At 39.0% G+C, this 24,133-nt stretch overlaps 1 protein-coding gene across 1 annotated transcript in view; it reads left to right on the top strand.

Moving 5' to 3' along the window:
* Positions 1–24,133, top strand: part of LOC135706330 (uncharacterized) — a 216,890-nt gene that overhangs the window by 136,115 nt on the left and 56,642 nt on the right. The gene's annotated exons all lie outside the window — the stretch shown is intronic.

Here is a 24,133-nt window from a genome sequence, read left to right as displayed (position 1 = left end):
AATAAACACATTCTCCAGGGCGGCGGGTGCGGCAAGTTATCACCGCTGGCAACTATTATTCCAACCGCAATGGGAAAAGCGCAAGCCATGCGGTGTAACTGGTTAGCGTAAAACTTTGGTCCATTTCCTGTTGCTGCAGTATGCAGGAGAAAAGTTATTCTCAAGTTCTCTGTAGTTTACACACACTTTACATTTTTCGGGCTGAGAAATGCAAGTAACTATTCCCCCTGTCCGCAGAAGGCATCGGTTGGATGCAATTTTCCACATGAACCGTCCTGTATGCTGTACTGGTAGGCTTTTATCAACCCAGCGGCAGATCTCACAGGCAAAACTTCGCCATCACCTCTAGCAGCAAGCTTTTCAATATTTAATATGTTTTCATTTTTATACCTTGTGCTGATGGCACTGCTTACCGGTGAAAGCGCCAAAGTAAGTAAACATTTTTATTATTAAAGGTTGAATTAAGGTTCTGTGAAAAATTAGCGTGCCTCATGGTTCATTAAACAGTTTTCAAGCGAGTTGGGATAGGTAGTCTGCAGCACCCTCTGGGCAGAGAGATGCTAAATAGATGGAAAAGGGTTGTAGTTGGTAGGCCTCTTATACTGGTTATTACACAGCAAACAATTTGAGAATTTAAATTTGGCACATTGATGTATTTTCTGGCCCTAGTTGAAACATACTGCAATACAACTTTAATTTTATGTGAATGTATTTAATAATCAATAAAGTTTGCATAGAATTGTACATGCATCTGTGTTTTTACCAGGGCTATGGAGATGGAGTCAGCGTGGAGTGGAGTCGAAGAAAAAGTACCTAGACCGACTGTTATGAACTATAATTTTAAACCGAAACGCCTCAATATTTGGTCCACGTGCTACTTTTTTGACTCATACGAAATTCGCCTATTATGAAAACTAACATGAACCGTAGCTGAGTTAACTGTTGAATTTGATGTAAAAATCTCTTAATTACAACTTAACATTTCATAAGTTTGTATTTTTTTAATCTTCAAAGTTTCAAATGAAGTAGAACTTATACAGGGCACAAATTGTGATTATGTCCCAGCAGTTTTTGACAAAAAGGAAGTAGAACAAACATATAGACACTCGAATAAATTGAATAAAACAATCAGATATGGAAAATGATTTCTCTGAAATGTCTTAAAAATTTTGATAATATATAAGACGTGGAAAAAGTGAAATGATTATGATAAATTTTTAAAAATTAAAAAATTACAACGAAACAATTTAAAAAAAGGAAAAATCAAATTAAAGAAAAAATTTACTTAGTTTTGAAAAACAAAGTGTTGATTGCAATTTGGAGTTGATTGCAGGTTTTCTTGATTATTTTGATTAAAATTGGGATTGGGAAACAAATCAATAGCAGTTGGAACCAATTATGTTTAAGTATTTGGCCTATTTCTTTTAAACTTCATTATGATTTTAATTTGAACCAGTTTCTTCGAAAATTTTGGGAACATTTTCATTAGAGTTAAATTATTATAAAATAAAAATAAAAAAAAGTAGAAGGGTCTGTGTCTTGGGGCACGAACGGAAGCTTGTGGTAGGACCGCGAGTGGACGGAACAAATATGTTGATCATTTAGTTCTTAACTCTTTTCGTTGTTGAATTGGTGGCCCTTAAAAGGACCGGTTGTTTTTCAAATGGTGGCCACACTAGGGCAAGTCGATGCCGACCGGCCGATGACGGCGGCTCAGTCATGCTGCCCATTGCTGTTTATTGTTGCCATACATCAACAGGCTGGCTGTAGCCCAAATGATGTTAATAATACTAATCATAAAAATAATAATAGTAAAATTACATGTCAAATAATCACAGAAAGAAAAACAAAGCAACATGGTCAGAATGTAAAAAAAAAAAACATAAATGGAAATACACTAATTTTCTCTGTCAGTCACTGCGGCCGGCGAAAACAGATGAGAATCTCCGACGAAGCGCATCACGTGTGAGGTGAAAGTCGAATACAGATGCGACTCTATTGAACACACGCTGTAGTCCGCAAATCGCACCATATGCCCCGTAGTTCGTGCGACGCAGTGGCAGTCTCAGCATGAGGTTGTTACGGAGTGGTCGGGGTTGCACGTTTAGGTCAATTTGCCTTAGGATAGCCTCACAATCTATTCGTCCCTGTAGAGTGTCGGCGATAATCAAAGCTCCGCTGGTGTCCCTTCTAATCCGGAGAGGTGCACAGCGTATCAGTTGGCAACGACTCTCGTAGCTGGGCAGCCGAAGCGGATCTCTCCAGGGCAGTCTACGAAGCGCAAAACGAAGAAAGCGACGTTGAACAGATTCGATTCTCTCGGCACCATTGTTGTAATTCGGATTCCAAACCGCAGAACAATACTCAAGCGTCGATCGTACGAGGGAGCAGTAAAGAGATTTTAAGCAGTAGACATCCGTGAAATTCTTAGCTATCCTGAAGATGAATCCTAAAGTCCTAGACGACTTATTGATCACATAAGAAATTTGTTGCCTGAATGTTAGCTGTGAATCCAACACCACACCCAGGTCTTTCACCTGATTCACGCGTTCGAGTGTCGTTCCAAGCAGGTCATAGCTGAATACAACCGGTTGCTTTTTTCGTGAGAACGTTATGGCAGAGCACTTTGCTGGGTTCACTACCATTCGATTTAAAGTACACCAACTGGCGAAGACATTAAGCTGATGTTGAAGATTGTGGCAGTCAGCGATCGAGCAAATTCGTAAAAATATTTTGAGGTCGTCTGCATATGCTAATCGAGGTCCTTCGATAACCAGGTTCACGTCGTTGAAGTAGAGTAGAAAAATCAACGGTCCCAGATGGCTTTCCTGCGGTATAGCTGATGTGGCAAAGAAGCTAGCTGATTTGCAATCTCCTATAGCAACCATAAGTTGGCGACCAGTAAGATACGAACGGAACCAACTCAAGAGATTACCGCTCACCCCAAGCCTGTCGAGTTTAGCAATCGCAATGTCATGATTCAACTTATCGAATGCCGCGGATAGATCGGTATATATAACGTCCGTCTGTACCTGTTCAGTCATACTATCGGTAATGTAGGATGTGAGGCATAGCAGATTGGTGGTTGTAGAGCGACCGCCAGTAAACCCGTGTTGATCAGCACTCAGATACTGCTTGCTGTGAGAGAGCAACGGTTCCATAATAACAAGCTCGAATAGTTTCGAAACAGCACTCAGCGATGTAATTCCACGATAGTTATGCACGGCTCGTTTGCTTTCCTTTTTGTGGACAGGAAACATGTGTGCACATTTCCAGAAGGATGGAAATATACCACTGGAGAGAGACATCCGGAATAGACGGTGAAGTGGAGTTAACAAGCAAGCAATATGATTCTTCAAAAACACGGACGGAACTCCATCGGGTCCAGGGTTGAAGGACGATTTGAGCTGCGTTGCAGCGTTAGAAATCATCTCAACGTTGACATCAATTGCACTCAGCGTTTGACCATTTAGTGGGATGTTCCTGGCTGCGAGGGAAACATGGTCGTCACTTAGTCTCTCATCAGTGAACACACTGGCAAAATTGACAGAAAAAAGGCGACAAATATCCTGCGGAGTGGAAGCGACTTCACTGTTCAATTCCATTGACGATGGGAGGCCAGATTCTCTGCGGTGCTCGTTCACGTAGTTCCAGAAGGATTTCGGGTGAAGTTTAAGGTTACGCTGAATACCTCGTTGAAATCGCAGAAAGCATCGACGACTGGCTCGCTGATACTCGTGATTAAGCCTCACGTAGTGATGTTTCAGAGGAAGCGTGCGATACTTCGTAAATCTTCTCAATGCTGCTCTCTTGATCGACTTCAACCTACGCAGCTCAATCGTCTGCCAGGGAGGGTGAGAGTCTTTGCGTTGAATTCTTTTCGGGACATGTCTGTCAATGACATATGCCAAGACATGAGAAAAAGTTTGCGCAGCGGCCTCAACGTCGTCATGATCGAGAATGTTCTCCCAGTCCATGTTTGACAACACATCTACAATGCTTCGATGGTCGGCCTTTCGAAAGTCATAAGAAACCGCAGCAGGAAGACTATCGAAATCATGAACGAGATTGTCCTCAACAGTGACAATCAGAGGAGGGTGGTGCGGAACAAGCTTAACTAGTGGACAAGGTGCTGTGGAAATGAACGGAGCATTGTCCTGAGTGCTCACGAAGCAGAGGTCCAAACTACGGTTGTTCTCGTTGACTACGTAGTTAATTTGAGAAAGCGTTTTATGATTAGTATTATTAACATCATTTGGGCTACAGCCAGCCTGTTGATGTATGGCAACAATAAACATCAATTCCAGAACAACATGTGAAAAGGGCATACAAGCTTTTTGTAAACAAACCTTCTTATGCCCTTTTCTCGCCACCCATATGACACCAACGCAAACCTTTAACATCACCGGGTAGGGGGCACTTTACCCTTTCCGATGATATTGCTGGTTTGCGTGGGCGACCCTCGGTTGGTGAGAAAAGGGCTTACAAAGGTTTGTTTGCAAAAAGCTTGTATGCCCTTTTCACATGTTGTTCTGGAATTGCTGGAAGAATTTCCTCCGGTCGATGTGGGTGTATTCGTCATCGTCTTCGTATTGGTGCGATGCGTGCTGTTCCACTCATACATCGTGTCCGACGCTTATCCGTTCGTTGCTCGAAAGCAAATGTCGAAGAAAACGATTTGGCAAGTAGTAAGTAGTAAAATTATGTTTATTTCTGTTGATTATGGTACTACATTGATTTATCATTTTAATTGATTAGCCTACTTGGCTCTTCATCTTTGTTTAATTTGATATTCTAATTTAATATTTGCGTTTTTCAACTAGTTTACAGAATATCCCTTTGGGGATGTGTTTTATTTGAATTGAAAAAAAGTGATAACCTACCTAACTACGAGTATAACTTAACCTAACGTGCTAGATCACGTATGATCTGATGATTTGATCTCAGAAAGGTGTCTCTGAACCTTTCCAGGATGAATACTCTCCGTTCTTCTAATATCTGAATTCCAGCCAGGAGGTGGATCTCAGAATTTCTAGTCCGCGGGGGACTGTTTAAAAGCATCCTAAGGATCTTGTTCTGGATCCTTTGGAGTTTAAGGTGATGGCATTTTGCGCAACTCTCCCAGATTGGCATACCGAACTCGATTACAGGAAGGATGATTTGTTTGTAGACAGCAAGCTTATTTTTCAGGGACAGGGTTGACTACCTGTTGATAAGTGGATACAACGATCTTATCAAGATGTTGCACTTGGTTTTTGTTTTGTCAACGTGCTCCCTGAAAAGAAGCTTGCTGTCTAGTGTTAGCCCGAGGTACACGACCTCTTTGGTCCATTCCACCACTGAGCCGTTCAGGCAGATCTTGTTATTCTCCGACGGAACAAGTCTAGGAGATTTAGAGCGTGTAAAGATAATGACCTGGGTCTTTGCCGCGTTGATACGGATCTTCCAGCTGTTGAAATATTCAGACAGGACGTCCAGGCCTCTCTGAAGCTCATGACCCTACCCTTGTAGACGATGGATGTGTCATCTGCGAACAGAGACAATGATCCACCATCAGGGAGAGCCGGCATATCGGAGGTGAACAGATTGAATAGAATGGGGCCAAGGATGCTTCCTTGTGGAACTCCGGCACCGATGTTGAAAGCATCCGATGTGATGCTATTCAGAGAGACTCGGAACGTCCTGTCCGATAAATAGTTGTTTATTATCTTCACTAGGAAGATTGGAAGACCGTACTGCTGCAATTTGAACACCAGGCCATCATGCCAGACATTGTCGAACGCTTTTTCAACGTCCAACAACGCCATGGCAGATGTTTTCGAAACAGACTTGTTCCGTCTGAGAATGATTGTTACTCGAGTCAGCTGGTGGACGGTCGAACGACCTTTCCGAAAACCAAACTGTTCCTCGAGTAACAAGTTGTTTTCATCGGCAGATGTTAGGAGCCGGTGGTACAGTGCTCTTTCAAACAGTTTTGATAACCCTGAGAGAAGGTTGATTGGTCGATAACTTGAAGGAGAGGACGGATCCTTCCCAGGTTTCCGGATGGGTATGACTTTAGCTGACTTCCAACACGAGGGGAAGTAGCCAAGTCTGAGGCACTGATTAAAAATAGTGTCAGATGGTTGTAGAATCTGGAACTCAAGTGTTTGAGTTCCAGATTCAGGATGTTGTCGAAACCTGGGGCCTTCATGTTTTTAGATGATTTGATATAGGCCAACAGTTCGTCAGCCGTGATCTCGGATTCCTCTGGAAAAATGTTAGGAATCTGAAGAAGTTTGGTTGCATTTTCAGCAACCTCAGATTCATGAGGGCTGACGATGTTTTGTCCGAGATTATGGGAGCTGACGAAGTGTTGACCTATCGCGGCAGCCTTCTCTTCAGGAGTTATCAGATGAAACACTGGGTCGCCGGGACGATCCAGTGGGGTCAGTGGGGGAATGGGCCTAGGTTTGTTTTTAAGAATTTTTGTAAGTTTCCAGAAGAGCTTAGCACAATCTGGAAGAGAGCGGATCTTACTAGCAAAATCGTTATTTCTGAGATCCACCATCCTGGCCTGAATGATCTTTGTTAATCGATTACAATTGGTCTTCAAGTTAGGCAGGCCAGTACACTGGTACTGCCTACGAATGGTGTTACGGAGTCTAATGAGATCTTTGGTAGGGCTTTCAAGGTTCAGAGTGTTACTCAACTGTCTGGATACTGGCACGTGTTGTTCCCTGGACGATTTGGCAAGCGTCTTTAGTATCGCTTTATCGCTGCTTTTCTCCTCCCTTCCTTTCATTGGTGAAATGGTGAGCGGTCAACCGAGTATTGAGCTCGCTCATGTGAGCATGTGCAATGTGTCATGCGTTCGATTTACGTTCTATCGTTGCGTCCGTGTTTGGGATTTTTCGTTACATGTCTGAATTTTTATTTTTTCAATAGATATTAAAGACGTAGTCCTACGTCAGAAACATAACTTGTACAGTTGTCTGTCCACTTTCCATTTAGTGAGATCAATTACATTGAATCTATAGTCTGTTTGATAGAAGCTGTGATAAATTGTGATCAGTTTCATTCGAAGTTGTGACCTATTTATTTCACAATGTCCAAATCAGTGAGATGTGGCTGATTTAATTGAAAACCAGAAAACAAGATGGATTTATTGAGAATCGGTGCTTATGATAGCTGTATCCATTTTCGTTGAAATTCGTTAAGCATTGTGATCAGTCCTGATGAATTTGGGTGTATTAGTGGAATACCTGTATAAAGAGAGAGAGAGAGAGAGAAGGATTAGTAATTTCCATTAAATTCCACTACCTTATTTGCTTATCCTTGACAGATACGTGTATTTCGTCTACAATGTGAAGTCGAGTATTATTACAAGACACTGAAGAAGTCTGCACATTGTAGACGAAATACGCGTATCTGTCAAAGATAAACAAATAAGGTAGTGGAATTAAATGGAAATTACTAATCCTTCTCTCTCTCTCTCTCTCTCTCTCTCTCTCTCTCTCTCTCTCTCTCTCTCTCTCTCTCTCTCTCTCTCTCTCTCTCTCTCTCTCTCTTTTTTTTTGTGATCAGTTCCGGTAGGAATTGTATACAATTTTAACCGAGTTTTGTTAGAAGTGATGACCGATTAAGTTAAAAATTTATATTACTTTATTTCACCAATATTGCTTGGACTATTGCAGGCTTTTGTTAGGAGTAACCTAACTTCTTTTAAATTTCCAAATTGTATCAAAATATATGATTACTCTCGTTTGAAAATAAGAGCTTTTAGTTAAATGTTGTTTAGAAATGTTGTATGGATTACTCTTGCATTTAATTTTACTTTTTAAGGTAGGATTAACATACAATTTGTTTATTTCAATTTAATTGCTCGTTTATTCAATTGAGCATGTACAAATAAAGTAATTATTAAAAAAAAATTGTTTAAATTTATTTTTATTTTATTTTTTTATTGGAGATATATTTGAATAATTGAACTCATTAGATAATCTTTTAGAAACTTTTTGAATTTACTTGAACAAAAATCAATCAATACGATTCCAAATACTTTATCTCTAATTTTAAAAATCCGAAAATATCGACAACCACTAAACGGAATTGGACGTAACAGCCGCCAAATGAAAGATGTTATAGACCCATAGAGCCGAGGGGCACGCACTAGTCTTTCAATACTACGCAGCCTACTGACAAAATATTTTAAATCTTGTCATTACTGCTTTAATTACTTTACATACACTCTAAATTTCATTTAAAATTTTAAATACTGACAATATTTGATACTTAAATTTTTTTCAAAACATTCAAAATTTTTGCCATTACATTAATTATCGTTAATTATATGTTGACTACTTTCAATACCGTTAAAAGAATTTAAAATCATATGATAACTGTCCTCAAAGTATTTAAATTACTACGATGTATTTTAAATATCACGCACTCATACCTGGTAGTGCGCGCCCCTCGCATAGAGCACTTTTTTTTAATCGGTCAACCGGTTCCAGAAATATCACCGGAACATGGAGCATGACGCTAATTCTGACCTCAAACGAATAAAACTCATCTTGTGACGCCTCAAATCACATTAGAATTCAAGAACTAGTTTAAATGTAGTAATTTGGAGGCCCAGCCACATTGGCCACACCTGGCCATGTTTCGATACCCCTCCCCCCCACCCCACCACAAATCGTATAAGGATGTTCGTTTAAAATCGTATAAATATCCAAATCAAGTTGAAGCTGCATGACATGCAATTCCAAATTGGTTGAAATGGTTTAAGATGAAAAATTATGATTCGATTATAATCCTCTTTGCGAGATTATATATGAGTTCGTTTGATGTAAATAAATTTAAATTTTAAATTAAATTTGTTCATCATTTCAAAAGATAACTTATTATATTTCAATGTCCAACTTATATTCAAACCAATTGAAAATTGAAGGTTCATTAAAAAGGTATTTTTTTCCATGCTTTTTGGTCTAGCATAATTTAAGAGATGTAATTTGAAAGTCGGTAAAGGCGCAGCTACAAAGCAAGTTCAATTCCCGGTCCGGTCTAGGAATTTTTCGGGTTGGAAAATTTCTCGACTTCCCTGGGCATAGAAGTATGATTGGACTTGCCACACAATTATACCAATGCGAAAATGGTACAGGCATCGAAAGCTCTCAATTAATAACTGTGGAAGTGCATCTAGAACACTAAGTTGAGAGCACGCAATAAGCTAATATACGATATGCAATAAGCTTGAAATGCGAAGAAGAAGAAGAAGAAGAAGAAGAAGAAGAAGAAGAAGGAGAAGAAGAAGACAAATAACATTTTAAATAAGATATTGGCATATACAAAATCATATTAGATGCGAGATATAGTTATACATGGAGTTGTATAAAGTATCCTATTGAATCATATGAAATCATACAATGAAGGAGTATTTTTCCACATGCACGTATATGGCCTTCAGGTTTGTACGTATAGTTGAATTCTATGCACTTTATACGATTTATTTTTACCGAATAAAGATTCACATAGCACAGTAACAATTCAGTAAAGTGAACAAAATTGTTGGCTGAGATGGCAGTTAATATGAATAGCCAGGATCACGATCACGCTGGCAACATTCAGTCATTTTACGGGAAACCCCAGGAAAGTGGTAACTTTCAGACTTGAATCAAAATTCATCATGCGATGACTCAAATCACATAATAATTCATCTATTTCCTCTATGCCCTAAGTTAAAAAAATTGAGCCTAGGAAAGTTTACAGAAAATCATGTTTTAAAAGTTTGTTCTGAGCTTAGCCGCGACGAAATAACATAACATAACATAACAAATTGTAAACAAACCGAAGCGGACCTGGCGGCCAATACAGAAAAACAATTAGGTCCAACCATGATACCATAGAGGTAACTCTAAGACCAGAAGGTCCCGAAAAGACGTGCTCAACTTTTTGACTCAGCTCTGGTACTATCTTCTGTCCCAAGCTAATCGATGCACCTCTCGAAACATAGGAAAATCCACGAACCCCTCATTTTATCTGTCACACTTTCATAGCGCATCAAAACAAACATAGTGTAGTACTAGAATTTTGACTATAATGAGGTACGTTAATCGATGTACTAGGGACCGATAGGCTTGAGCCAATTTGAAATCGTTTTATAGTTTTGAGTTCCTTCTAGGACTCTCAATTTAAAAAATAGATTTCAGCGTCTCTAAATCGAGCAACTTTGCCCAAGACTGCAAATCTGTAGAATGCATACCCATAGTGCTAGAGGTTTCAACCACTGCCCAACTGTGTGACCCTTTGAATTTTATATAGGAAATACTATGGGCATACTTAACTTTTTCCTAGAAAAACTTCCTCAATATGAGAAAAGCCAAGAATTATTTCACTCAGCATGTTAGTATTTTCCTAGACTGAATAACATTTTTCTCGATTTTTCTCACATTCAAGCAATCTTTCCTGGAAAACGAGGAAAAATTTACTCATTCACTGTGTGCAATTTTGAATCGAATTCGAATCGCATACGAAAAAGTTTGCTATCTGCACTTATGTTAAATTGTAACAGTTAAAATTTTGCTGAAGACCTCTTTTTGATTGAACGTCATGATAATTAGCTAGGAAATTTGTTAGACCAGAAATCAATTTCCATTGAATTTAAATTGACCCCGAGATTGACCCAACTTTAACCCTGATAAATCCTAACTGACGAACGCTCGTCTACCGTAGTACCTACCTTGATAAAAGCCCCAACAGACTGAAACCAAACAGAACGAGAACCGTTCCCCTGCCGATGCTGCTGCAGTAGCTTCAACTCAGAAAACCAGCGAAGGCAAATGAACAGAGCGAGTGTCATAAAATTAAAAGTTTTCGGAAAAGTTTTTGATTAATATTCATAAATGCTTTCTCCGTCACTAGCAAACCGACAGCTCAAGAGGCAGAGAGAGAGAGAATGAAAGAGTCAGAAAGCGAACCATAACTGAACGTCAGGTTTTGTCTGCTGTCTAAAGTTGCTCCCATGCCAGAATAGAAGTTGTTGGTGCATATTAGAGAAAATGTGGTTACAACCGGTGAAACTTCAACAGCAAATATTCCTTTTAAATGGACAAACTGCGTTGCGGTATTTTTGTCTGGAAATGTCAAACGGCAATAGAAGAGCGCAAATCTATTGTGATCAGCAAATTTCCTAGCAAATGTCATAAAATTCAAGTCCAATGTCCTAAACAGTAGTGTCGTAAATCATGTACCAAATTCCGTCAAGATAGATCACGTTCTGCACGTCCCGGCGATGAAGATGTTGCCATTTCAAATTATATAGGCAAATAACCCGCTTCCGATGCGATAGATGACAACGTCCGAGAAAGCCAGTGTAGAAACCAAATTAAACTAGACAACAAGGCAAACTGAAAGGCAGATGGGGAACGAGTGAAAGCAGCTTTATTGCAGAATAAATTTACATTTCGCCTTTTTGGCCAACGCACCAGACGCTGCTGCTGCTGTTGCTGCGTAGAGGGATCAAACGAACCGGAACCGAAGGAACGACGAACGGAGAGCAGTTCATGACCTTTTTCCGGTCGCATCGGGGTGATGGTCATCCGAAAAAGGTCAGCATCAGCGGCCTTTTGTTTGCTTAATGTCTGTCATCTCTAAGCGCAATTGATCGGTTTGTGGTCGATGATTCGCATTGCCGCTCTGTTGTGGTAGAGGAAAATGGGGCAATTTGCTCACCAGCTTAAAAATCAACTTATTGAACTAGCCATTTCACTTTTAGGTAAGCTTATCGTTCAGATTTCTTCACATCTATACAAATGGTCATTGGTTTGACACGATGTTTTTTTTTTTTTTCAACATTTCAATAAACATTACAGTTTTTCTTAACAAAATATTACTTAAGTCCATTCGGGGCAATATGAGCACCACAAATATTTCAAACATTTTTTTTCTTAAATTCATCAATATGAATGTATTATGTGAAACGCGTATATTTCACATGATACATTCATATTTGAAAAAGGCACAATGCCATTGCATTGTGCCTTTTTCAAATATGAATGTATCATGTGAAATATACGCGTTTCACATAATACATTCATATTTGAAAAAGGCAAGAAAAAAATGGAGGCCAAAAGAGCTGCTTTGGTAAAAAATCAGTCATTCACATGACTAAAAAAATATACCCTTAATTAGGCAGGGCTTCTTAAATGTGTTTATTCTACAGAAAATAATGTATTATTATAAATCTTTTTATACTAAAACTGTTCATTGTTGACCCTTCTTAAATCCTCATAAAAACAGAACGAGCGATTTAATTTCGGTTACAAAACTAACATTTTTTAAATCTTCTTTGATAAGATTCAAAAGTTTACTTTTAATATTAAATTTGTATTCATGATGTAAATAGGGCTTGAAACTATCAATTTTGGTTAAAAATCATTCAAATTTTCAGCTAAATTTGGTATCATTAGTGATGATTTTCTATAGGTGGCCAAACTACCCCATGTTCTTTTATATGAATTCCATTAGCAACAGTTTATCTCGTTCTTTCTATTCGTTGAACCAGAGTGGCACTGGATGCTGCGACAGAATTTTTAGGCTTCCCCTACCTACCGCATCGTAGAAGGAAGATCGACTCCAACGTCACACCAACAACTATGCCTCCCAATTCCATAGAGGTTGTTGCGTAGATTTTTTTCCAGCATTATCATCGTTCCTATTTGCGTAATTTCAAATTCCTTCCAAGTCACGGTATGCAAGAAATTTAGAATTCCTTTCTTTTTTCTCACTCCACTTATATTTGCATGCCAATTGATGACTTTTGCAAAACTTAGTCGGTGGGTCGCTTCTGCAGAAAAGCACTTTGCCAACCCAGACAGTGAGGGAGGCTTTCTCAAAAAGTTTTGTTCAAATTGCCCATGTAAATAAAACTGCTTAACCACCCGCCAAACCGACAAGTTTGGCACTCAACCAATTCAGACTGCTCGCACCATCACCTCCACCAGTAATGAAAACATATTTTCATTCATTTCTATTGTTTTGCCTCTTTCATCTCAATTCCCGCACGCGTGTTGCTGCTTTGTGAATCCAGCCTCTGTCACTGTTGCTTATTCCTCGACAGCTGCCACGCCACGGTGGTGGTATGGAAAATTCATGAATAGTAAATTAAATATTTATTCACAGTACATTTTTTCTGCATTAAATTGAACAACGATATGGATGTTATGACCCATTTTCATGCATATGTATTCCAAGTTGTCCCTCTCTAAGCCAAACCTTCCTTCTTCTGTTACTTTTTTTTCATTTATGCCGGGCGGGGGCCCGGGTGTGGTTTTGCTTCATCCCGCGAATCTTTCACCACGTTCTTCAACTCCAACAACGACGACGGTTCACATTTGCGAATGTAGATACACACGCACGAAGTGACATACCGACTTGACAAATGCAGATGAAGTCTTTGTGATGTGTTGACAGCTGTGCGCCATTGAAATCGGTGGCATTCGGTGACAGATTGGAATGTAAATTTGCTGTGTAATTTTGTTCTTTGTTATGGATTGTTGAATTGTTGGGAAAATGATGAATATTCATAAGAATCAAGTACTTTAGTGCTTGTATTTTGATGGGTCTCATTAATCAATCAATCAACACTAATACCTTAATTAATATGAGGAAGCACAAAGGTGGAAAATAAATTGATAGATTGTGCTACAGGATACATTTAGTCATAATTAATTTAATTTTTTAAATAGGCGCAAATATTTTTCTCACCAGAAATCATAGTTCACACGTTTAATAATATTTTTAATGACCTTTTAAAATAGCTTTTAGATTAGATTTGCTTTGAATTTAATAAGAATTTATTTGTGTAATTATAGTTAACGTCTAGTAGAAAGATTTAGGCCTATTCTGGCGTGTGAGGTGAGGTGACAATGAGTGATAGGGAAGTCAATTGTCATCTCGGGTCCGGAAACCTATATGGAATTAATTCTTGCATTACTTTTGATTTCTGCTCTGGAATTTTTTTTTAATGTTCTGCAAAATTTTCATGGAATCCTCCTTTTTAGTTTCATTGAAATTTCTGTTAGAATTGCGTTATAATTCTGCCAGGAATTATATTGAAACGATCCTTTTAATTTAAAAAAAAAAAACTTACTTGAAGTTTCCTACTTTAGAATACTCCTTATGATACTCATTAGGAGCTCTCTTTTAAATTGCTTTGGCATGCTTAGTTAAAAATGCTTAACGTCAATATCAGACTTAAAGTGGACTTTTTATATAGATGAGCAGTAGACTGATGCAAAATTTGAAATTTTCGCTCCACAGTACTTAAACGGTTCCAAATTGGGTCCTGATTAGCCTCCCAAAATTTGAACTACTTTAGTAAGAAACTGACTTGGCACAAACCATTTCAAGTTTATATGGGAATTACTATGGGAAAACTTATGTTTTTGTTCATATCTATCTAACAATTCACCACATCAATATGCTTTTAAAAATGATAGCAGTGATTGTAGCAAATTTTCTCAGCTACAACTTTGTTGAAAACTACTTTTCAATCAAATGTAAGGAACAAAAGTTATTAATGATACAAGTCAATGATGTCTTATGATTATGCTCACTCAACTGTTCAGCAGGCAACATTGATGTTTCTAGTGCGAAGTATAGAGCACAAATATCATGGCTACTATGTCACACTGCAGAATACAGTGTTGCCCACAGAACAGCTGCTTGATCATGCCATAAGATTATCAATCTCTTAAACAATTAATAACAATTTTATTTGACATTTGGCTGAAAAACAATATTGCGCAAAGTTGTAGCTTAAAAAATTTCCCGTAAGAATAGTTATTGAAATTTTCGAAAAAGCAATATGGAAAAAGGCTAGCAGACAATGAACAAAAAGTTTGGTTTTCCCATAGTAATTTCCATATAAACTTCGAATAGTTTGTGCCAAGTCAGTTTCTTACCAAATGAGTTTAAATTTTGGGAGGCTAATCAGGACCTGATTTGAAACCGTTTGAGCACTGTGGAGCGAAAATTTCAAATTTTGCATCAGTCTTATGAGTAGATTTTTTTTTTATATTAATTTATTTGTACAGGCTCAATCGAATAAACTTTACAGAGCCGAGTTATCATTTGCATTATACATGATTTATGTCTTAAATCTAGAGTTAAAGGAATTGAACCGATTACTCGCGGTCGTCTCGAGGTTAGTGGAGATTTACAATTTTTTGGATGGGGAAAGGGAGAAGGAGGGTTGAAATATGATTTATTATACAAATATTTAATTAATCCTAAAACATGAACTTATTTCTATTCAGCTTGAAAACAAACATTAAAAAAAAAACTTCACGCACAATACACAAACTAAACACAAGGTTAATCAAACTTACAATCTAAGGTTAGTATTCTTAAAGTAAACATATATGAGTTTCATAAACTCCAGATCACGTCTAGCCAAAATATCCCAAACTGGAACATTAGGTTGTCTACCTCGAACCCGAAGGGAATCGCACAGCTCAGATCTGACTCCACGATGCTCAGCACAAGACCAAAGGATGTGATCGGCGTCTTGGTAACCTTGTCCACATTCACAGAGATTGCTGTCTCCCAGCCCAACACGAAACAAGTGAGCGTTTAACGAATAGTGATTGGACATGAGGTGAGACATCAGACGAATGAAGTCTCGACCCACATCCAACCCCTTGAACCAAGGACTCTTCGACACCTTAGGGATGATCGAGAATAGCCATCGCCCACCTTAGCAAGTGAGTCCGCCTTCTCATTGCCCGGAATCGAGCAATGAGTTGGGACCCATGCAAAGGTGATGACAAAAGATCATAAAGCTCTCGTATTTTCATGAGAAAATACGAGGAGTGCTTTACCGGCCTCATGGAGCGAATAGCCTCGACAGAACTGAGGATATCCGTAAAAATAAAATAGTGATCTGGTGCAAGTGAGGCGATCGTTTCTAGCGTATAGTGTATTGCCGCCAGTTCAGCAACATATACGGAACAAGGAGCAATAATGAGCAGATGAAAATATAGAATTGATAATTGCGTTATAGTACGACACTGTGAAAATTGATGAATGAGTGGGAGTGTATCCCCACGCCACCACTGGTGAACACCCCCCATCATCCCTCATCAACGGATTAGTTTGGTAAGACCTCGATTCGTACCTTCCTCAAAATTGACCTTTGCTCGCTTTCTACTTTCTATTCATATAAAATTTTCGCACTGCTTACTATAACGGAACTATCAACCCTATACTTTAATCTCCTCGTCTATCTTATTAAATGTCCACTTTAAGTCTGATATTAACGTTTAGCATCTCCAAATAAAAATGTAAATTGTTAACTTCACGCATGAAGTAATAAAACATGATTAGTTAAAGTTTGTAATACTCCTTAGAATTCTTCTGGAATGAGCCTGAACAGTTTCATCGAGTTATCCTTATAATTATCCTGGAATTCTACTCAAAGCTACATAAGAGTTTACCTTAAAACACACTTAGATTTTTTTTTTCAATTCATTTAGATTAGAATTATCCTCATTATTGACATGAAATTCTAGTCTAGACTTCCTTGGAGTTCTTTTCATAATTATTTTGGAATCCTTCATAAAATTCTCCCAAAATTATCTTCATAGTCCCTTTTCACTTTTGACGTAAGACTACGCCTGTGATTTTTATATGTGGGTACACTTTGTGAAAACCGAAAATGGAACATGTAACAAAATTATGAAAGATTTTAAACGTTAATAACTCAGCTGCCCCTGGACCAATTTCAATAATTTTATGACCAATTGATCAGAAATATTCCTACGCATCGCTTAAATTTAAGACTTTATCATTTTTCAAATGTAAATTGCACGAATGTGCAACTGTTGCTATGATAATTAAAATTATCACCGATCGCCTTCAAAACGCAATTTCCCTAACACAGATTTCAAAGTTAAATTCCATCCGGTATTCAAACACCGCGTGGTGAGTGGTGGTGTTCTCCGGTACACAACGAAAGGCACCCCGAAAGCCGCTAGCTATCAAGGCTGGCCTCAACCGCTGATCGGATTCAGCTCCAATCACCGTGTGTGGTGGTGTCGGGTCGTCAACATAAGCAGCAGCAGCAACAGTGCTTTCGGCGCAACATTGTTCTCCAGTACACTACGAAAGGCTGCCTGCAAGCAGCGAGCTGCAGCCCACATGACCATCCTTAGAAGGAGGAAGAGGCCACACCGCTATTGATCGGAATCAGGAGCTCTACGTGAGTCGCTGTGGGCCATATATGTCAAGCGCGTCATACTGAAGAGTATAAACAGTGAGAACCCCGCTCAAATTCATATTCCTACACAAAATACAAGCTCCTGCTACAGTTAACAAATAAGATTTATTATATAAGACCACGTATTCATACGTCAACCCCATAGGGCTGTCCTTTGTAGTTTTTCTGAGCATCTCCTACAAGTTTTCTTTTTTCATAAATTCCCGTAAATCATGCTTCAAACTCCCGTGGTATTTCTTTATTAAATTTCTATGGAAAGCTTCTATATTTCTCTTCAGGATTCGTTTGAGATTCTCCTCAGAACTACATTGGAATTCCCCTGTTAATTTTATGCTCTCTTTGAAAATTCTTTATAAATATCCGAATGTTTCACCAAGAATCAGGAGGTTTTTAGAACAACCCTGGCAGCAATCCTAAGTGATTTCTAGAAGCTCTCTTTATTAAAATTTGAATACTACTCAGTATTACATTATATTTATCCATAAAGTGCTTTAAACAAGTCCCACATAAGACAAAACAATCTTTAGAAAATTTCATCGAAATACTTTCGATAAAGTCACAAATGAGGATTCTCTCTTCAAGTCCAAGAGCCTTGAAAAATTTCCAATTATTTTTATGTTTGTTTTTGAATCTGCGATCTTGGGAAACTTTCAAAATCCAGTAACTGAATTCTTTTGGATTTTTTGTTAAGGTCCTGGATGACGAAAAAATTTATAATTTATTGGCTTTCGAAATGTGCAAAACCTTAACCTCAAATTTTTGTTTGGCTTTCTAAGATGTTCGAGATGTTAAAAACTACCGTGGGATAACCAGAATTTCTGCCGCATCGAAGCTTCTCGAGATTATCGTCAGTGATCAAATTCTACACGCTACAAAAAACCACTTTTCGTCAGATCAACATGGATTTATTCACGGTAGGTCTGTTGTTACTAACTTGCTGGATCTAACTACTACCTGTTTTTTCCGGCTATAGAAGATAAAGCGCAGGTTGACGTAATCTTTACGGACCTGAAGGCGGCTTTTGACAAAATTGATCATAAAGTGTTGCTCTGCAAGCTATCGCGATTGGGAGCCTCAAATCGATTGGTGCCGTGGTTGTCATCGTACTTGACTGGCAGAACGCTGTACGTTAAACACGGATCTTATGTTTCATCGCCATTTGCTAGCATGTCCGGTGTCCCGCAAGGATGTAATTTGGGACCGTTATTGTTTGTGTCATTCTTCAATGACGCTGCATCTATACTTAGCCACAAGTGCAATCTCGTATATGCTGATAATCTGAAAATCTATGTGGTGGTACGCTGCATCGAGGACTGTTTTCACCTGCAAATGTTGCTCAACATGTTCGTTCAGTGGTGCCGCTCGAACAAGCTTGTCATCAGCGTCGCGAAATGTCATGTGATGACCTTCTATCGGTCCAAAGACCCGTTAATTTATGAATACCACATCGATGATACTGTTCTTAGCAGAGTGGATCAAGTGACGGATCTTGGTGTCGTATTGGACTCAAAGCTTTCCTTTTATTCCCATTATGCATCGATTATTTCCAAAGCTAATCGTCAGCTTGGCTTCATCTCTAAGATTGCCAAGGATTTCACGGATCCACACTGTCTAAAAGCATTGTATTTTTCACTCGTAAGGCCGATCCTATACAATGCCACAGTTGTATGGGCTCCAAACGACGTATCATGGAAGGTAAGAATCGACCGTGTGCAAAAAAGATTCATACAAGCCTACCGTGGCGTGATCCTTTGAACCTTCCAGCATAGCCCGATAGATGACGTCTGCTTGACCTCGAAATGCTTGATCGAAGACGTAAGCTACAACAGGCTACGTTTATAGTTAAAGTACTCAACGGTGACGTCGATTGCTCTCATCTTCTGTTACTGCTTGATTTCCGTGTTGTTACGTCAGCAATCCCTGATGCAACCAAGCACAAATGACTCAGTTAGGACAAGACCGTTTATAAGTTTAAAAAAAATCCGTTTATAAGTTTCAAAATAAATCAACAAAATATAAAATTTAAGAAACTTCAACCGGCTTTAAATATCTTAGACATCAAAAATATAATTAAATTCAAGGACTTGGATAATTTGCTGTGACCTTAACAGCTGCCCATATACTACGTACACAAATTTTGAGCGAGTTTGTGGTAAGCGTGATAACCTCTCACCCCAGCAGGCCTGGGTTCAATCCCAGTCGGCGACGGCGGGATGTTCTGAGGCATAACATCTCTGATCACGGGAAGTAAAGCCGTTCGTCCCCGGTTCATGAGTTGATGGTTCGATAGTTAAGGTCCAGGTGTGGGAATTGCCTCCCTGGCGTCGGTAGCATTGGTGCTCAGTACGGGAAACAAGCTCGACGGAAAACAAATTCAAGTCAGATCGATTCGTCATTTGGCATGGAACTGCTCATCCCTGCATACAACACTTCCTCAAAAAAAAATGTTTGCTACGCCTTTGTCTCTATGTGCATTTAACAAAAATATCGATATCGTTTGGCCACTTTGAGTCCGCTTCCGGTACATTGAGATTATGAAACTACAGTAGAGAGAAAATTCACATTCATTAGGTTGGCTGAAAGGTTCAACTTCTAATATTGATGGACAAACAACTTGGCTATGATGACCAACAACACTGAAATAAAAAAATTGATATTGTACAACGAAATCGTTCATTAGATTTAAGGATCCTTTCGTGAAATAGATTCGTTCCTTCTATGAATGCCATAAACTTGCGACTTTAAACTGATTTCTGCATAGAAGATTTTAGTTTAAAGAAGATGCATTTGATGCAGGAGTCGTCCATAAATTATACTCATGGGGACACCACTTGCATATTCTAACTTTATTCGACTGCAGGTTTTCGATATTATCATTTCATATCATCATTTTCATAAACTTTGCTGAAGATGCAAATTTGATGGAATTCATTTTCTTTGAAATATGAAGCATTAATCATGAAAGCCCCCTTAGAATAGGTTTTTCTGCTTAACCTTTTTTGTTTGATTTCCCAAAGCCATACTTTCAGTAGTGAGCTAATTTAAAATCGTTAGTTTCGTATTGATTGTTGATACTATGTTCAGAAAAAAATTTATACTAAAGACTGGAACGCGTAAAAATTGGTCGACAAAAAAATCGTTTCTTTCAGTCAAAATTCATATCACAAAAATCATCTTATTTTTCTTCTGGTAGTTCGATTCATATATTTAACGGAAAAAATGTTCGTTTATTCTTTTGGTTTATCAAATCTGAACTGCCATGCCTTCCACTTAACCCCTTCCATTACATTTTGCACAGTGGTCTCATCGACCTTATTCGCCACCGAACGCCAGTTAGATTTAAACTGCTGCTCGTTTTGCATGGATTTGTTAGTTTTTTGAGATTCCATTTTACCAAAGCCCAATACCGTTCGATAGGGTGAAGTTCTGGGCTGTTGGGAGGGTTGTGGTCTTTGGGTACCACAACCACGTTGTTCGCATCGTACCACTCGATTGCCTTTTTCCCATAGTGGCAGCTCGCTAAGTGCGGCCAGAACAGCACAGGTCTATTATGTTCCTTTAAGAATGGTAGTAGTCGCTGGACGTAGATCTCTTGATTAGATCGTTCCCGTAGTAATGAAAATGCCGCATTTTAGACCACACGTGCATATGGCCTGCCAGACGAGATATTTTTTTGGGCAACTTCGATAGTTTGAAGGTTTTGAAAATATCAGCCACCTTCCCTTTTCCTGATGCGGTATAAAACTCCTGTCCCGGAAGCTGCTTGAAATCCAATTTTGCCAACTTGGCGTGTGAGAATGTCGGATTCTCTTGCTGCGCGAGCAAAATTTTGACACGCTGCTCCTCTTGCTTGGACGTCATTTTGAAAACTGGAGGGCAAACGGTGAAAACTCATCATAGCAACCATTGTATAAACACTCAACTTCCAAATGCAGCATTTCAGGTTTTTATGCATTTTTAACAGAAATACACTAATTTGAAGTTGACCAATTTTTGCGTGTTCTAGACTTTATCTTCAGAAAAGCACAAATACATACAAAACTCAGCAGAAGTTTGCAGGTCCGTACGAAATTCAGTTCGTGTATTGTACAAATACGGTGTAATAATAGCATTTTGCCAAATGACGAACAGTATACGAAAAATATGTTGTAGGGGAAACAGCCCTATTATTGCGGTAAGTTAGCAGTGTTAGGAGCCTATTGTTGTGTATAGAGGGAAAGGTTTGAATACATCGGAAGAATTCTTTCCAAGCGTGATGGGACGCTCGATAGATCGGAAGATTTAGTAAATCGATCTTTTATAAAGGGAATAATTCCACATTAAAATGGGGCACTAGGATATCCAAGGTTGTTATACATCTCACAGCTTGTTATTATATAACCAGAACCATTATCAGAACCAGTCTTCAAATGTTTACTACCAGGGAACATCTGAAAAATCTCCAAGTCTCATGTTCCTATCAAACCAAACAAGTAGTCTCAATTCCCGCACATGACTAAATATTTAAGTCAACAACCTCTCTCATAAATGTCTACCCAACCAAGGAGTTCATATTTCTCATCATAAACCTTCATACCAAAGACCAAACTGAGCACCACAAGTCCTGTCTCCTTTAATATGACCTGTATAAATACTTCTCAACCGACGTCATTGTATGCTACTAGAAGCGGTCAAGTGCTGAAAAATCGCTCCCTATCCAACGACATAATTCCAGATTGCATACCGTCGTCGTCAACCTCATCCTCATCACCATCGTCATAGCGTTGCATTAATATTGCACACGATGCCAAACTGCCACATGATCAGTGAAAGCAGGTCACCGACAAGCAATATCAATAATTCTGCCTTTAAGCACTTCAGCTTCTTTTGGTTTCTAGGGTTAAGGTCTAATTTCCATCGCACTCACTTTGGCAAACGGGTTTCACAAAAAAAAATGTTTCTATCACAGATGACTTCCAAATGTATTTGCCTTTTGGATTTGATAAAGAGTCACAAATTGTTGATATATTGTTCAAAATCTCACTTCTTCTTGATTCTAATTCCGTCATACGTTCGTCATAAATTTCGTCAAAATACGTCGGAACGTCAATCACTTCGGCATACGGATACAGGAAAAAAAATATTTACATGGAGCGCATCTCTTTTTTGTTTTTTTTATGGATGTACAGTACATAATCATTTCATGCATTCTTATAGACTTTATTTTCTAGCTTTTGATCACATCGAAATCATTGATTTAGGGATATTATCTTTAATGTCTGCCTAAGTATCCCCAATATTGGGCCCATACATAAATTTCGAAGGAAATCATGTTTTGACTATGTTTCACTAGCAACCAAAAATATCCATTTGTATTGTTGCATTGTTCTGTTTCAATCTTCAAATCCATAGGCCAACAGTAGAGCCATCTCTCCTATTTGATGTTTTTGAACGATATTTTGGAAATACGCGCTTATGTCGAAGTAGTTATCTACCCTACCTACCTATTTTCACATCGACGGCACCGGTGCTGATCCGGATACTTTTCGTGTATTAAGCTCAAGTGTTATTAGCCTAAATCGTCTTTTAAGAGTTGACTTTAATGGACATGTGTAGAACTGCAACGAGGCGACTAAAAAGCAGACCAGACCGCAATAGATGGGGTAGACAAAGATTTTGTCAACGCTGCTCTCTTTCAGTTTCAGCAGTCGGAACTGTGGACATGCTGACGGGTTACTGTCGAACATTAATCAATACTAAGTGTGTACAGAGCCGTCCTTCACCTGTTCAAGTTCTAGGTGTGATTTTGAATGACACACCAAGCTGCGAACCTTTTCCCAGTGTTGAAGGGTGAGATGGGGGTTTGGGTCGAATGAAGTGTAATTTATAAATAACCCGACCAGGCTCTAGCTGTCCGTGATGCCGGGGCGGTTTATGGAACTACTGTGGCTTATCATATGCTGTCATCAGGACAGGAAATTGTAATATTAATGATTGTTGTAAGTGGAATGGGGGCAACACTCGTACTAATGTTGTTTGTAGCATTGACCTCCGACATGCACCATGGTCAAGGTGAAATGGGTTAATGGGTTCACTGGGTCACTTTTTATTGCGTTGAATTTCTTTTAAAGCTTCACGTTATCCCTAATAAACCAGTTCCACTTTATGGTTGATTGATCCCATTCCCAACATCTAACTAACCGAACTAACCTGAGTGTTGTCGGTAAAACGAGTTTTCACCTGGTTCGTCCTTTTTGCATTCACCGAAGGTCTTTTATACCAATGTCTGTATCGACTACCATACCGTCATCAAGATTTTATTACTCACGAATTTCCGTCGCTCCTTCCGCTCTGTCGAAGACGGTGGAAGCACAACCGGAAGACACATTAAAAGCATGCTGTCCGCCCTTGAGACTGAACCACCTTGGGACTTCCATGGGGATGTATTTAGAACGATGGCACCTTGCTGGCTCTCTGGGGACATTCGATGAATGTTGTCGTGAACGTGAGAGAGAGAGAGTTCGAATTCCAGTGACAGGCAAAACAATATATGCTAATTGAAATTCAATTCGGTTAGTTCACTTACGGCTCCGTTGGGAAAAACAGTGACAGGCGTCTTCCGGGTTTTCTTCGTCTAAGTTCATGCTTGAATGGAGCCTCCACGCCAAATTGAATCAACAGACGCCACTTCAACCCGTTGCGAAACAAATGTCGCGTGAGCATGAATCACACTCATTCGGTTTGCGTGTGGTGATAAATGTCATTCCTGTAGAAGTCTACCTCGGTGACATCCATTTTCCGCAGACTGTAGGGCAAAAAGCAAAGAACATAGAGTCTAAATAATGCTATTTTTCCCGCGTCACCGTATCATAGCGCGGAAAGCGGAGCGAGGAT

This window comes from Ochlerotatus camptorhynchus, unplaced genomic scaffold (genome assembly GCF_037179485.1).
Source record: "Ochlerotatus camptorhynchus isolate MF236.1 unplaced genomic scaffold, CSIRO-AGI_Acam_v1.1 ptg000277l, whole genome shotgun sequence".
In the NCBI taxonomy this organism is placed as follows: Eukaryota; Metazoa; Arthropoda; class Insecta; order Diptera; family Culicidae; genus Ochlerotatus; species Ochlerotatus camptorhynchus.
This window is presented reverse-complemented; position numbering and strand designations above follow the sequence as displayed.